The sequence below is a fragment of the Gopherus evgoodei genome, chromosome 1 (genome assembly GCF_007399415.2).
Source record: "Gopherus evgoodei ecotype Sinaloan lineage chromosome 1, rGopEvg1_v1.p, whole genome shotgun sequence".
NCBI lineage: Eukaryota > Metazoa > Chordata > Testudines > Testudinidae > Gopherus > Gopherus evgoodei.
The window spans coordinates 91,856,611-91,873,084 of record NC_044322.1 but is presented as its reverse complement, the minus strand read 5'-3'; the positions used below and the strand labels follow the sequence as shown (position 1 = coordinate 91,873,084).

At 41.9% G+C, this 16,474-nt stretch overlaps 1 long non-coding RNA gene across 2 annotated transcripts; it reads right to left on the bottom strand.

The window, feature by feature from the left end:
* Nucleotides 1-3,059: 3,059 nt before the first annotated feature.
* On the bottom strand, nt 3,060-6,871 carry LOC115653735. 2 transcript variants are annotated; one of them, XR_004000991.1, is made up of 3 exons: nt 6,834-6,871; nt 5,377-5,462; nt 3,060-4,121 (listed from the first exon to the last, which is right to left on the bottom strand). It is a non-coding gene; the product is annotated as an uncharacterized LOC115653735 (long non-coding RNA). The 2 variants fall into 2 exon arrangements; XR_004000990.1 differs by lacking the exon at nt 6,834-6,871 and having other exon boundaries at nt 5,377-5,815.
* Nucleotides 6,872-16,474: the final 9,603 nt, after the last annotated feature.

Below are 16,474 nucleotides of genomic sequence, written 5' to 3'. Positions count from 1 at the left end.
AGCAAATTAGCAATATTCTTTTTTGTAAAAAAAGAACCAAACCTGTGTCATGTTGCATGCATAGCAGCTAGAGGCCAAGTCCTCCCATGAATTTACTGCATCAATAGAAGCACCTCATGATGTATTTTGGTATGTCTCCAAGATGTCAATTTATTAAAAAAACAAAACCGATGTTTAAAGGCCCAGAAAACTCTCTGCTCCGAAGGCACTGAGGACCAATTTAGCTGGTCTGATTTTGTGTATCAGCTGAACAGAAGCCACCTCCTGCTTCAGTCCCCCACCTTCCCTCACTGCAAGCTGAAAGAAGTTCTCAACTAGGGGTCCGAGGGCCCCTGGTGGGCTGCAAGCAGGTTTCAGGGGGATCCACCAAGCAGAGGCAACACTAGACTCAGAGGCCCAGGGCAGAAAGACAAAGCCCCACCTCAAAGGCCTGAAGCTGAAATCTGAGCAGCATAGCTATGTGGCAGCCCCCGTGGCACATAGCCCCAGGCAGTTGTCCTGCTTGCTATCCCCTAATGTCAGCCCTGTTTTTTATATGCAGAAACAGTTATGGCAGCACAGGTGGACTCAGGTTTTTAAAGCACATTAGGGGCATTAGGCAAGATTACAACTGACTTCCTAATCTTACTGGACCAACTTGTGTGGATGAGACAAGCTTTCGAGCCACAGAGAAGCTTTCAAGCTCTCTCTCACCAACACAAGTTGGTCCAATAAAAGATATTACCTCACACACCTTCTCTACTCAATTGTTTTTCTGATCAAACTTTTCTGAGACTGCAAAATGTTATTTCATTTGGTGTTAGATGGAAATCTAAACTTTTAGAATTGCTTCATTGTCAACTGCAGGACTGCCTGTAATTTGCAGGCAAGTATTGTCACTGTACAGCAACCATGCAAACCTTTTAGCATGTACCAGTAGGCAGAAGAATATTGATTAGTAGCACATTTAAGAAAAACATGGATTAAGATACCTGATGTAGATGTAAGTTATATAATTAAACAGAACTCAAATTGAAAAATTATTGGAAATAAAATTAACTGATATTAGACAATAAGACAAACTGTGCTGTGACTAAGGACACAATTTGCCTATGTGTTTAAGAGAACACATATGCTGTAATCACATTCTCTCCATAATTTGCAGAATTATGGCTCACAAATTTGTTTTATGCTTTATTGCAAAAGAGAAAATGGATGGATTCTAATTCCCACACCAATTATATTAACAGTCTATTTTGGGATTATCAGTTAGAACTAGTAATCTCTCTGGTTTAAGGAAGGGACCTTTATCAAGGTAAAGTGGTCTTCCTGGATCACAGAATCTTGTGCTCTTGTCTATTTATCTAAACTACTAATTCTTCAATTACAACTCTACATGCTTCAGAAAGCACAAGAGTAGCAGAGCACTTCCTTTTACTCCAACAAATTAAGGGTCAGGTGCTCCACAACAAACACTACATGCGCTAACAGGTAATTTAAGACTCCATCAGTACAAGTTTTGCTCCTTCAGATACTAATTGTAGTCACATTTCAGACTCAAAAACAGAACACGTTTTTGCAAATTACACATGGGCATTTTAAGTGATCCTACTGAGTTGCATACAAACATTCCCTGCAATATTTCTTCCCAATTCAAACTATATAGTTTCCAACGTCACTGAAGAATTTGGGAAGTCTTATGTGCCAAAACAGTTCCAGTTTTGGGGAGGTTTCTTTTAATTCAGGCTACAACCGTTAGATTTTTAATACATAAAACAGTGCAGGAAGATAAGAGGTTGATAGCAATGTTAACTATAAAGATGCAGAAAAAACACTAAATTGAATTTCAACATGTATTATAGCTGCAGTAATACCATATTTAACACTATCCAAGATATTCATATTTCAGCATGTGATTTTCTAGGCTTGATTTGTGTACGATTTTTTTTTATTATTTTATTTATTTATTTTTAAAGAGGAGAGAGAAGATATTGGTACTGTGTAAAAATTTAAATTGTTATTTTTGAACAAAGTTAAAAAGCAACTTCCTACAGATTCTTGACCTCAACAGAACAGCCAGGATCAAAAGTTTCAAATTGAAACAATAGCCATACATGACAAGTATTTAGACTGGAACACAAATTGGCTTTATTCTAGTAGCTTTAAATCTCTGACAATCCTGTTTTGAAGCTGATACTGGGCTGCACAACCAGGAATGTGTGAAGTTTAGGGGAAAATGTAATGGGTCAATCTATTGACTTACCTACCTTAGAGAGAATGTGCCTATTTCAATTAGCAAGCTTCCATATACATTTTCACCCAATCATCTTCCTTAGATGGGATTCGAAAGGATAAAGCATCTAATTACAAAAGGTAATTTAGATGGCCTAGGTATGCTCCACTTTCATTTTTACATACGTAATACACTGTATTCATGTTTTACTTAGTATTTATGTGACTGAGACACATTCATAGAAATGAGATACTACACATAGAATCATAGAATATCAGGGTTGGAAGGGACCTCTGGAGGTCATCTAGTCCAACCCCCTGCTCAAAACAGGACCAATCCCTAGACAGATTTTTGCCCCAGATCCCTAAATGGCCCCCTCAAGGATTGAACAATCCTGGGTTTAGCAAGTAGAAAGGTGTGTAATACATTACATTTGTTGTATGATCATACAAAAAGGACTATTCCAGAGTATCAATGAAGGACAGATTTAGCCTTTCAGATGTAAGCTTGGTATTCTGGAACCTGTGACGGATTTTTGGATGGAATTTTAAGTTAGAATTACATATTTGTTCTATTGCCTATTTAGAACAGATGTTTAAGCACTTAAAAATATGACAATTTTAAAAGTGAACTAAAAACCTAAGACAAACTGCAGACTTCTTTATGCAATTTTAGCATCACCTACAGACTTAGGGTAGCCTAAGTAAAGCTTGCATGAAGAGTCTTTGAAAACTAAAAGCTTTTTGACCCATTTTTCCCTTCAGAATGGCTACTGAGGATTAACTGTTTTGTAAGCAGGCACTCAATACAACGGTAGGAATCCACAAAAAAAAACCCCGAGACTCTGTTACTGAACATTAATTTAGTAAGCATACAATAAGACAATTTACAAATACAGAAATGTCTGTGGCATTTGATGTCCAGCCATACATTAGTTTACATGGAACAGTTCAGAAAACAAATTATTAGGTATTCAGATTTTCTGGAAAAATGCAGTGTAACTTCCTAAAATAATCAAACTACTGAAGATGTTGCAGCCTGTGTCCCCACCAACCTCAACAGGCCGGGACAAGTGCAATACTACAGGCACACACAGCATTGCAACTGATCCCAACCTGTGTAGAAAGGGGTACAACTTTCCTCACTTATGCACTGACTTGTCACTGCCACAGTCAGTTTTGCATGGATTTGCACAGCAGAGTATCACACAGCTGGATGCAAACCTGCAAAACTAACCAGAGAACAGTGTTCAATTAAACAAAACAAGTTAGTCTGATAGGAAGGCATGCTGAAGTTGTAGTTCTACAGCTAGCAGTACTTTAAGTGCTCATAATGCAGTAGATTACTGAACACTACCTGCACTATAAGCACTTTAGTACCACAGGAGCTGTCATATTTACTAAACTGAAGGAACTGCTATGAAAGCAAGACCACCAAAATACATAAACAAGCAGTAAAAAACATTCACTTTCTTGATGTAGACAATAACAGGCCACCATCAGTTTTGCATAGATTTGCACAACTACATTCTTCTTGTAGTGCAACTATGCAAAACTAACAGAGGACTGCTGAGCAGCTATTGGAACATCTATATTCTCAATCAGCCTGAGTGACTGGACGAAGATATAACTTCTTATGCCAGAAGGAGCACTTAGGGCAGTAGATGCTAATCTACTTCACTATCTGCACTAGATGCACCTTAGAACAAAAAGCACTTAATACCACATTGCACCTTGAAAATTTCTGTAGTTCTGCAAGATATCCAGTGGCACTTGTCAATATAATGCTACAAGTGCCTTCACTGCAGTAGGTTCTTATATCACTACCTGCACTGTAAGCACTTTGACATTACTCTGACATGATCAGATCTTCAGTAGCTCCCCAAGGTAAGTTGTCTTATTTGCACCTGCTGAAAGAGAGAACAAAATGAATGCTTTAATCAGACTTTAAATAAGTCTCATATGTAACAAAACAGCACCAACCAGCCTAAAAGCAAATGAATTTGGATTGCTGTACTATGCTGAGCACTCTAACTACAGACTAACAAGTGGGTTCAAAAACAAACAAACCGGGGGGGTGGAAGAGAAGGGATGACAGGGTATAAGCAATACCAATAAATATCTGCTCTTCCCTATTCTCCCACCAGTTTGATGAATTCCATCAAGTTTATACAAATAACTTCAAAACACTATGAAATTAATTTAACATTTAAAAATTCAAAGTAACAGGAGAAAATTAAAAACATTTGCCTACAATCAAACACAACAAATTTAATAATTCAGTGGATGTCTCTGCTATAACTGTACTCAAATAGTAAATACAGCAAATATGCAAAGCACAAGAAATTGAACATCAAATAGTACAGTGTAATTCAAAGGAATTGATTTCCTAGTGGTTTTAAATCTTAATTGAGATTAGCCGACAGTAATCAGCATTACACCTGAGAATTATCTATTATACAGCCAGAGCTACTAATACAAATAAAAAGTAGATATCCATTATAATCTCTTAACTGTACAGTACTAGAAGCTGCTCAAACAGCCATGTCTCAACTGGCAATAGTTCCTTAAGTAGTCAGGTCAGATCTTAAAAGGCAATTCCAGCACAATGAAAGTGGTACTGAAGTATTTAAAGTCAGAAAGTATGCTATAGCATAATTAATTCACAATACAGTCTTCATATCAGCATGAAGACTCATTACCTATCAAGTTAATGTCCGCAGGCCATTTTGATCTTCAAGTCGTAACGAAAGTTGTGCTTGATATCTAAAATTTAATAGTTCTATTATTTGTTGAACTGAATACTGAGGTGGCATCCGTTAAAGATGTAAAGAGGGATTATTGGAGTAGCCTCAAGTTGGCTGATTTACTGTCATTAGACAGATAACAAGCAGCAGAGTAGCAGATGTAAAACACAATAAATAGTTTTTAGTAATCTGGAGGCAGTACAGTAACACAAAACATCCAAAGCCTTGAAATTTAGCTAATTTTCTTCCTTTTATCAGACAATGGACTCCAAACACTACTATCTGAACTGCAGATATCTTGTAAACTCATCTTCTGGCTCATGATGTAATTTATTATACTCTTAAATAACTGAGGCTAGTCACAAACATTTCAAAGATATTACAAACTACAGGAAGCATTCAATTTGACCAAACTTACCCCTTTTAACTACAAATGTTGATAGCTCCATGCAAGTCCTGCTGCAACATCCAAAGCCTTTTGATGTTTTGCTGCATGCACTGATACTGCAAAGATATGATCATCAAAATGCATTTGCTTTTGGTAGAAACTGTAAACAAAGCCACAAAACTTAGGCGATTAATGTTTTCCTACCTATTCCTACCTTCAGGATAAAGAGATAGCAAACGTTCTCTTCTTAAAATACATCTGCGGTTTTATCCCGTGCCCATCGATCCCAGTATATGGCTGCCCCGCCTGTTCCCAACGTGTTTAAATGCTGAAAGGGGCTCTCTCCCGCTCCACCGCCAAAGACATCGGGTAAACCGTTTTGGCCTGTTCACGCGGGGCAATGGCGACAGGGAAGCGCGCGCAGCACTGAGGTGTCTCTGCAGATCCCTGGTGCTAGGGCAGGTGCGCCCGGCTGGCGCGGAGCCCCGGCGCCATGTGCTGCAGCCCCCCGGGCAGGGCCCGCACCCCGCAGCACGTGCTCGGTGAACACAGGGCTGCCGTACCCCCCGCGCGCACCAGGGGGCGCTGCCGGCGGCACTGGGGAGGTCACAGCCCGGCTACGGCGGGACGCCCCCGCCTGCTCCAGGCCCGGCCTGCCCACACCGGGCGGGTGCCCGCTCTCGGGGGCCGTGGGGGGGAAGAGGGCGAAGGAGACCGCGGCTCTTGGGGCCGCCACTGCCCCACACGCGGCTCGGGGCCTAGCAAGGAACAATCGGCCCCAGCACGCAGCCGCCATGTCCCCCGCCTGCCTCCCTCCCCTCCCTTCCCGGCAACATGGCGCCGCCGAGGCCCCGCAGCTGCCGCCGATTTCGTAATTAACCGAGCGAGCGGCTGGAACGGCTGCGGCGCGGGGCTCCCGGAGCCCGCGTCCCGCCCGGGCACGAGGGGCCTGGTCCCCCCGCCCCAGCCCCCCTCGCCGCCGCCCGCCCGGGGAGCAGAGCCCGCCGCCCCCGCCCCTCCTGCGAACAAAAGCCCATGCGGAGGGACCGGGCCCGGAGGCGCTCGGAGCCCGCCGCGCTGCCCTCTCCCCGCGACCGCCCAGCGCGCCCAATCCGCGGCCTCCCCAGCTCGCCCCCCTGTCCCGGCGCGGCGTGGGCGGAGAGCGGGGCCGCCGCGGCCCCTGCCCCACGTGCTGCTTTGTTCCCCGGCCGCCCGCTCTCCCCCGCGCCAGCCGGGCCGCGGCACAAACTTTCCCGGCCAGGCCTCCTCGGCCGGATCCCGGCCCGCTCGGGCTGCGCGGCGGCCGCCAGCGGGGACCTGTGGGAGGCGCGGCAGCAGAGCGCGGCGCACTCGCTTTTCAAATCTCCCTCATCCCGGCCCCTCCCGCCCCGTGCGAGAGGTCGGGCGGCGCCGCGGCTGCCATGCGCCCTGCTCCCCCCGGCGCCGCGCACAACAGGTTCCCCGTCAGCGCCAGGCGCGACACTCACCCGTCAACGGCCGCCACCATCTTCCCCCCGCCCCAGGCCCGGCGCTCCGCTCCGCACGCGGGGCCCCCCGCCCCCGCACCCAGCGCGGGACACAGCAGGGGGGTGGAGTGAAGTGGCGCGAAGGCAGGTCCGCCGCTGGCGGCCGGGCTCACGGACCATGTGGGTGAATGAAGGGCGGCGGCTCCCGCCTCAACGTAAATATCCACAAGCCCCGCTCCGCCCTCATTAGCATAAAAAACAAAAAGTGATTCCGAGCGCCGCCCAATCACCGGCCTCGCCCCCTCCCCCTGCCGCGCTCCGGCTGCACAGCTCTCCCCCCGCCCGCCCACAAAAACTTTCTCTCTCCCCCTCCCCCCTGCTCTCCTCGCTGGAGCAGGGGGCGCGGGATCCCGCTGCGCGCATCCTGCCGGCGCAGGCGGTGGGTGCCGGGGGGAGGGGGCGAGATGCACGGTGCCCCCCCCCCGCCAGGCTCCTTGCGGCGATGCGCGCCCCGCAGGGGCTCTGCGAGGGTTTTTGTTCGCCGAGGGCTCGCGCGATGCTATTGAGTGCCGGGGTCCGCTCGAGGGGTGCCGTCCCGCCCTGTTCCCCAGCGCCGCACATGCTCCACGCACCAGGGCTCAGCACAAGTGCTGCTGCTGTTCGCTAGTGCGCTGGCTGAGGCTGCTGCTCCCTGGCGTGGCTTTCCTCCCATTGTGGAAGGGAGATCCCGTGTGCTCCGGGTCAGGCAGTTAAGTGGTGCGGGGGATTTAAAATAAAACGCTGTCGAAATACGAAACACGAGAATAAAGGATAAATAGTGGTTCAAAGGCTCTTTCCCTCTCTTCCCCCGAACAAAATACATGTTTCCCACCCGTACTTACATCTTAGTCTCATGTTTCCTGTCATTTAGCTGATTCCCAGTTTACACCCTGCTGGACACTCAAACCGTTTTGCACCACTTGCTAATTTACGTTATCATATAATTTAGAACAAGCCGATGATTAGACGGGACAAACACAGTCGAAAAACGTGTGTCTGAGCAGTAGTTATTAATACATCTATTAAACTTTCACTTTACACTTATTTTAGAGTAAATATGAAACATTTGATTTTTTAAAAAAGCTGAAATTCCCCAAGTGGGAAACTCCCGGAGATTTAATCACTTTCTTTTTAGTATTTTAATCATTTTAAAATCAGCATCTGAAATCTCTGCCTTCTCTTCTCTTCCTTCCATGCTTAATTGTTAGGAACTTTGTAGAAATTACAATTGATTTGGACTGTTAGCCTATCAAATAATCTACAGTCTCCCGTGTTGCCCTACTCTGATAACAATATGCTTTTGATTTAACAGATGTTTTTCTTCCTGAAGCCACCATTAAGTGGAAACTTTCCCTCCTCACTTTGTAGGACCAAAGGCTGGGAATGATAGAAATTTGACAACTTCTGATTCCAGGAACAAAATGTTGATGAGATAAAAAGTGCCATGATTATAACTAGGATGTTATCTAAAAGCAAAGTTCCAAGAAGATATTGAGTATTTAATTTTTTAAAAAAGTTTAGCAATCCTGCTATGACATTTTTTGATTGCTTTCTTGTAATTTCTCTTTTTTAATTTCTAATGTGCTTCTCTTGTAATTTGTAGTTTCTCATAATCCTTGTGCACTAAAAAAAGCTAGAAAATCATTGGCAGTGCTCAAAACATGATTACATTGACATACATAAGTATTTACTGAACATAGTTTTATTTAACTGGATATTCTGGATCTAGAAGGTGAAAAAAAGAGCTTAAGTTTCTTAGTGTGTATTTTATAGGGTAGAAATCTGTATTTTATAGAATAATATAGAGGAAAATTATTCTACTACATACCAGAAATAGATGGAGAAGTAGCTTTGTGTTCACTTATCAAAATATAGTGTGCAATTTCTGTGCCTAAAATATCTTATATTTTCTGTATGATCATATAATATCACCATAATATATTTATCTGGCAGTATAATATTTGTTTATTAGTTATTCTATTCATGTTTGATATATAGCAAAAAGGTATGTTTGTGGATACTTTGTCCAGTTCTGTATTTGTAATAGGATACTTTTAATTTGTATATCAGTTGTTAAATTGTTTAAAAGCATATGTATTCTAAATAGTATTGCTATGTTTGAGCTCTTCAGGAAAAAAAGAAAAGTCAAGGAAATTATTTTAGCGTTTTTACACCATGCTGAAAGTTGCGTCTTGGTATTTCCCTGTATCTGTGTTATATAGTTATTTGGGTTTTTTGCTTAAATATATCTTTACTGGCAAACACGCAAACTTATTTTACAAGGTTTTACCTGACTATTAAAAACGACTATTAAAAATTAAAACTGTAACGTATCAAAACCATAATAATACCAAGAGAAACTGGCACAGTATTAGAATCTTTGGATGCTTGTTAGTTATAAATACTTAATGTACTTAATACTGTGAATTAAATTTTGGCCACACTACAATCAGTTTCCAAATGCCCATTGCTTTAAATGGAGCAGCATTTCACCCCTTATCTTTCATCCAAAGATGTCAAATCACTTTTGCAAAGATAAGTATCATCTCCTTGAAAACTGAGATTAAGTGATAAGGAAATTAAAATCACACCATAGCTAAGTCACTAGTTGGGAAATAAAGCCCAGGACAAAAGTGAATATTAATAGAAGACATTTGGAATAAAGATCATATCTTGAATTTAGGAAGTAGGTTTCTGTGTTCTTGCCACCATCCATGAAGAAATATGCCCCTTATATGGGAGCAAAACCATTTTGCATGAAGTTGTGCAAGTAAGGTCAGATCCAATTCCTGCTGAAGTCAGTGGACTGATTCACACCTAATTCAATGGGATTTGGATCAGTCACATGCAACCTTATATTTGGTATTTCCTGACTTGAATTATTCACTTTACACTTCTAATGTAGTTTTTAAGTGGAATCCCCTAAATGTTTTAGGAATACTGATAAAACTAAGAAATTTTTTGAGGTGGAACTATTTGCTAAACAGCAGTGTCCTGCACAAACAAGGAGGCAATGTTAATATTGCCTTCTTTTGTATTCATTTGTGTGCTGGTGCACATTTTTTGTGTATTATGGAGCTCTTTCCTATTTTAGATACATGTGCAGCCTCTATACCGTAATCTCTGAGTGTTTCCACAATCTTCAGTATATTTATCATCAGATCACCCCTGTGAAGTAGGAATTATCTCTATTTTACAGATAAGGAACTGAGGCACAGAGTCTAGGTGAGTTGCACATGGTCACACAAGAGGTCTGTAGCAGAGCAGGGAACTGAACGCTGGTCTCTTAAGACCTAGGCTAGAACCCTAACCTGAGGACCATTTGTCCTCTCTATCACCTGAAAAAGCACACATAGTAGACTATACAGAGTGAAGGAGGACTCCATATTCCTCATGCGATATCATATGCAACAATATAGGTTTGGTGCACACACAGGCACTGAGAGATAGTTGATATAATAGATTTTTGGTGTCAGTAAAAAATAAAATTAAATTAGTGAGCATCCATGAAGTAAGCCAAAGCAAAACACATTATCATTGGACTTCCAGAAGACATAGGCAGCCTCGGCATTACTTCCTTATCAAATTTCAAGTTCCTGTCCTAACAGTGCAAGGATTGTTCAAAAAGAGTTAGCAATGTCATTTTTAATTATGTCAGGTTTTTTTTTTTTCTTTTTTAATAAAGACAGTGCCTAGCACACTGGGAGTTCTGATGCAGCCTCTAGTTGCTACTGTAATGCTAACTTCAGGTGGAAAATCACTGTTTTGCCCCTCAAAAATGGACAAAACATTTTTGCTCAAAACTTCAAAGATTTTATACCCCATGGGAGAGACCACAAACCTAAGAAATTTCGGTTTGAAAGATGAAAGCTTGAGAAGGATTTGAAAAAGGTCTTTTGGAAGGAAACACTTGGACAACCTCTACTTTAGTTGTTGCTGCATGCTCCCGCTAAAATAAAATAAAAAAAAAAGTTTCTACTTAGGGCTTGGCTAAAATGGAACATGGTATTGGTTATTGAAAGTTTAATGTGTATTAATTATTATTTCATTGAGTAGTTCTAGGTTGCTGAGCACAAAGTAAGATTGACCAAGCAAGAGAAAAAATATGTAAAGAGGTTGCCCTGCCCGAGATTTAAATGTACTTCCCAGCCACACCATTTTTACAATAAAGACTTTAATTCCCTCACATTTGTGTCATACTCAAGAACACCTGAATATAATTTAAAAAATGTTAATTTAAGGATTTAGCAAGCAATCTTTAGGGAGATAAACTATAAAACGGTTTAGGAACCTCTCACAGAAGGATGTGTGTCTCTATCTCATCACTGTTCTTGGGGTTTTCAGTGGCATCAATGCTTACATTTATTTCCTATCATTTATAATATTATGAAATTCATAATCCTCTCAAGAAATCACTTTTTATATAGGCTCTGCACACTAACTTTTGCCTGTAGAAATCTTCCCCCCAGATATGTTAGTTAAATTCATTAGAGGTGTGTTAGTTTTGAGTCCAGGACTACACCTCTCTTTCCAGTCCTTGTGGGCAGAAGGTATGAAAATTTATCAGATGCCTGCAAGTGGATGGAGGGCAGGGACATTGAGAAATGGGGATTGCTGTTTCTGCAGCATTTCCCTGGTATTCATGGGAGCTCCCCTGTAGAAAGTCACATATAGGGAAAGGATGGGCAGGGGGGACTGAAGCTAGGCATGATTAGCATTTTACCTATCCCTCCACACTTGCCAGAATTAGCTGCTTCAATAATGCTGATAAAGTCAAAGGCAGCTGCAGGAGATTATCAATAATTTGGCTCTGGGAGAATAGGAAGTGAGAGTTGGAAGAATGAGTAATGTTGTTTTCAAGGGGTTGAGGTTTTTATAAGCTCTTCTGAAGGATACTGCTATCACAGGTGGGGGTGCTTGAAGTCAGCTTCATGGAGTAGGGAGAATGATTTGACCAGTGACTGCTAGCTAGAGTTGCATAACCTCCAGCTTTTTTTGAGCACCCACTCTTACCTTCTTTCTTGGATGGGTTGATGGATGAAACTCCCTCCCCACCTTTGGTTGCCAGCTAGTCAGTACTCTCTGTGCCCTCAGCTCCTCCCTCTTTAATAAGCCATCTAGAAGCAACTGGAGGAGGAAGCACTGAAAGCAAATGAAATAGAAGTAGGGGCTACTGTGACTTCTCAGCAAGGAGATGAGATGAGAAGGAAAACAGAATGATCTGCAGGAGGAGGATAAAAGTAGGAAGGGATTAAAGGGTAGAAGAAAGGCTGGGTGAACTAGAAGAACTGAGGAGGTGTGGTGGGAGGAAAACTTTTAGATGGTAAGCCCTCTGGGGCAGGGATTGTCCTCTGGCAATTTTCCAGCACAATGGTCTTGAGGTCTTTGATTGCTACCATAGTATAAATGTTTGGTATTGCTAACAACAACTGTGGGAGGATACTGCAGAAATGGCAAAGAGTGGGACTGATAGATTGGAAGAGTGGGTAATAAATGAATTGAAAGATTGGGGGTAAGGATGACTAATAGATTTTTTTCTGGGGAGGTGGAAATTGGTGGTGGAGAGAGAATTTGCTGTAGAGATGAAGGAGAGAAAGAAAAGAACTGGTGTGAGAAATGGGAAGATTGAGAGAGCTGGAGGAGGACTCATGTATTGCATAGGGGAAGATGAATGGGCATGTACTGGGGTTCCTACTTAAATTTTATGCAGATTATAAAATCCCTATGTATATAAACTGATAATGTGTGTTTGAGGTCCTAACTAAATCCCTTCAGGTAATCTCAGGGGCTATACCCTAACTCTAGTACAAATCCTAGATACATATCTCAGGCTGTGTATCACAAGCTGTCTGAGCTCCCTACTCAGGTGGAGCCCTTTGAGCCAAGAGTGACACTATCTTCAGTCAGTGCATAAAGCATTGCACTTGACATAATGTGCCCGGTGGCTCATGGGCAGCCACTGCTGGTAATTTTTGAGGCTCTGACAACACTATGGCCTCCTTCCTTGGCCAATCACTGGCAGCTGCCTGGAGCAGAGGTAGGCAGGCATGATGCTGTGGCTTCTGCATGGGTTCACAGGAGTTGAAAGATTCTGCTGGTGACAGATATGTAATAATAAATAACTAACTTGTCTTCTTGCCACCTTGAGCACAAAGCTGAGGCATTTTGTTCAGGTGCGCTGTGTCATCTGTGTTTCGGAAGGTGGCCGTCTTTGCTGCACATTCCCAACCTCCCCTCCTCTCAGTCCCAAATGCGAGACTCCCCTTTGGATCTGCCATTCAGCTTCTCCAGGCCGGATGCACTACTTTGCCTGTTCCTGGGATCTGGGGCCTCCGATTGGTGCTCATGCTCTCCAAGCACCTCTGCCTCCTAGCTGCCTCCTGACCTCCATGTCCCACTGCTTCTCCGTTATTCAGACCAACTGTCATGGCAACTTCTGATCCAACATTCCATTCCTCTGTTTACTAAAGGGATGTCGCTCAAATGTTTTCTACTCGCGTTACATCAACTGGACCCCAGAATAGAGTTAGTCAAAAGGAGAGTCATGCTCCATCTGGTTACTTCCTCTACTTTTCATGTGTTCATGAGAGCTCTACAGCTCTCTCCTACTACTTCCAACCTAACAAATTCCTTCCTGAGAGAGGACAGCATGTTTCCTCTATTCAGATTTCACCATGAGTGGCCATGCCAGCTTCAGTACAGAATACACAAAAATCCTCTTCTTCATGGTGCTCAAATTGTTTAATTTATGATAACTATGCCAAATTATGGAATGGAGACCCCTGTGCTGCTGTGACTGTGCCCATCATTTTATGGAGTCTGTTTATATTATGTGTGTGTGTATATATGTAAGTCCCCAAAGTTAATTTAATTTAAAACAATGGGAAGCAGTTTCACTCCTTGATGGGATAACACTACTTGTATGCAGAGTGCCGTGCTTCACTGGAGAATCTTTGTCTCAGTTTTTCAGGTTCTTCACTATGGAGTCACTAGGGCTGAGGATTCTTGGTGACTTCAATGAAGAGTCTTCTAGGCCAGTGGTTCCCAAACTGGGGTTTGAGAAATGTTACAAGGGATTCTCAGGGAAAAATTCCCTAATGGCAGACAGAGCTGTCCCTAGGAACCCTGGACAGCGTGGGGCCAGCAGCCCAGAGCCCCTGGATTTCCAAGAGTTAAGCAGATCAAAGCAAGCATGTCTATCACACTGAGGAGATGTAAACTTCAAGACTCCTTATAAGAAATGGAAAGGGAGATGGATATTTTTTGATGTTTTTAAAATTAGATGGATAGCTAGTATTGTTTTTTTAAATTATTATGAAGAACAAGATTAAGCTTTGTTGTAACATGTGTTGTTTGCCTGGACTGCTCAAGCCCTGAATGCTTGTATAGGAGGAACTCTTTAAATTGGCTTCTTAAATATCTTCATGCTGTTTCACATCTGATACGCCCTGATGAAACATAGGAGCCTTGTCTTATAACAGGCTTATTCAAAGTGAGATCCTGGAAGAATGTTGCCATTTTCATAATGTAACACATACTGTAATGATTAATACTAGTGTGTAATAAGCATGCCATATAAACAAATTTTATATTTCCAAGTTCACTGCTTTTATAATTTATACTCAGGTAAAGGAGATAATACCTAGAAATATTCATTTTTTAGGAGGGGGTTCACGATACTTGACATTTTATTGAAAGGGGTTCACAGGTGGGTTAAAGTTCTAGGCTGACTCAGAAACTCATGACAACTGTTGGACCCAAGTGGTGGTTGGTGTGTGTGTAATTATATATAATTCATCTGGAAAAGGATAGTGGCAGAAGAACTCTGGCAATTTCAGACTCCTGTGATTTGTTTGATCTTAGTTTTAGAGTTGGATATGGGTCTGAACATATTTTTATGGCCCTGGTTGATGATATCCACCTAGCAACTGATCAGAATAAGTTATCCATATACAGTAGGTTTTATTGTATCTGTTAGCTCCCTTTGATACCATTGTTCACAAGGTCTTGTTGACAGACCTGTAGTCCTTAGTAGGAGCAAGTGGAAGAATTTGGGAGTGTCTTCACAGCAAATTATGATCCACAATTGTTTGTCTGTATCGGGGCTGTTCTCTCTCTTCCTCCCCTATCCCTCCTTCCCTGTGTATTCGAAGCCACTGGGAGAGTTAATAAGGAGATTTTGGATTAGATGCCTTCAGTGTGCTGATGAAACCAGCTCTGTGTCTCCATCTCTACCTATCCTGCAGCATTGGGATAAAGGATTATCCAATATCTGCTAGAGATTGGAGTCTGGATAAGAACTTTCTGGCTAAAGCTCAACAAGATCACATGTGGATAACGCAACATGTGAAAACCCAGAAGAACTTACTAATGTCAATACCTTTGATTAATGAGTGTGACTACCATCTGTTACAAAAGGTATGTAATTTAGAAGCATGTAAGTAAGTTAGAATACATGTGTTTTTGTCTTTATTTGGCGAGATAAACAGCACCATTGCTTTCACATGCAGATCCTGCTCCAATTTTCCATTCCTTTGCTGTTTCTAGATTAGATTTCTATAATGCACTCTACATCGGGCTACCTCTTAAGACTACTACTTTAACTAAAGCAAGTGCAGCTTGCTTGTTGAATAGAGGTTCATGCCTAGAGGACATAATACCTGTGCAGCAAGAGTCCCACTAAATTTCAGCAGTAAAGTTACTACGTAAGCAAAGCAAATTTCAGTTTCTACTGTCATTCAGACACTCCAAGTCACTTTCAAACCCAGCCTAATTATCATAAAATTAAGTTTTTGTAGCTGTTTGAATCTGGATTCTATTGATTTATTCAGAATAGAGTAAAATCCTTGTGACTTTGTCTAAAACCCAGTCCATAAATTTTTATTGGAAGTAGTAAAGGACAGGAATGATTATAAATATGAGTTTCCTGAACTGATGAACATACAGGTTTTGGAATTGTTTTAATCACAACCCATTACTGTTCTGAAGAATTCAACAAATAAAATCACAATTTTCATCCACAAATTTAACAAAGGAAAGAGGTATCTACTTAAGAACTGCACTGGGCTCTCCATTCAATTTTTAATCTTTTGCTTCGTTAAACATACTCTTAACTATTTTGATATAAATGAATGCGTCAAAGGTAAAAATTAATGGTATTAAACTTATGAGAAAAGTAATTTAAAAATTTTTATTTTCAGTATTATTTGTATGGCATCAAATAAGCTTAAGCCTTGATGAGACAGAGGCAAATGTTTGGCAAATTAATTGAAAAATGCATTTTTTGGTGAACTGCAACTATTTTGTAAATTCAACACAACTATTCACTGAGTAGCTTCAGCCAAATTTTATTTTCCCTTGGAATTAAGGTGACATTCACACAGTGGCTGGTGGTGGTAGTGGCACTGCCACTGCCCTCATAAGCTTTTCATCCGTGGTTAGGGCACTCAATTGGAATAGGGGAAAATCTGGGTTAAGTTATCCCCTCTGCCTAAAGTATATAAGGAATTTGAACTTTGGTCTCTCGCATTGCAGGAGAGTCATCAACAAAATTATTAAATAAATTCCATTTGCAAAATCCATTCACTTAACGATGAGGCAAGAACTAAAAATACAGCGTGAAT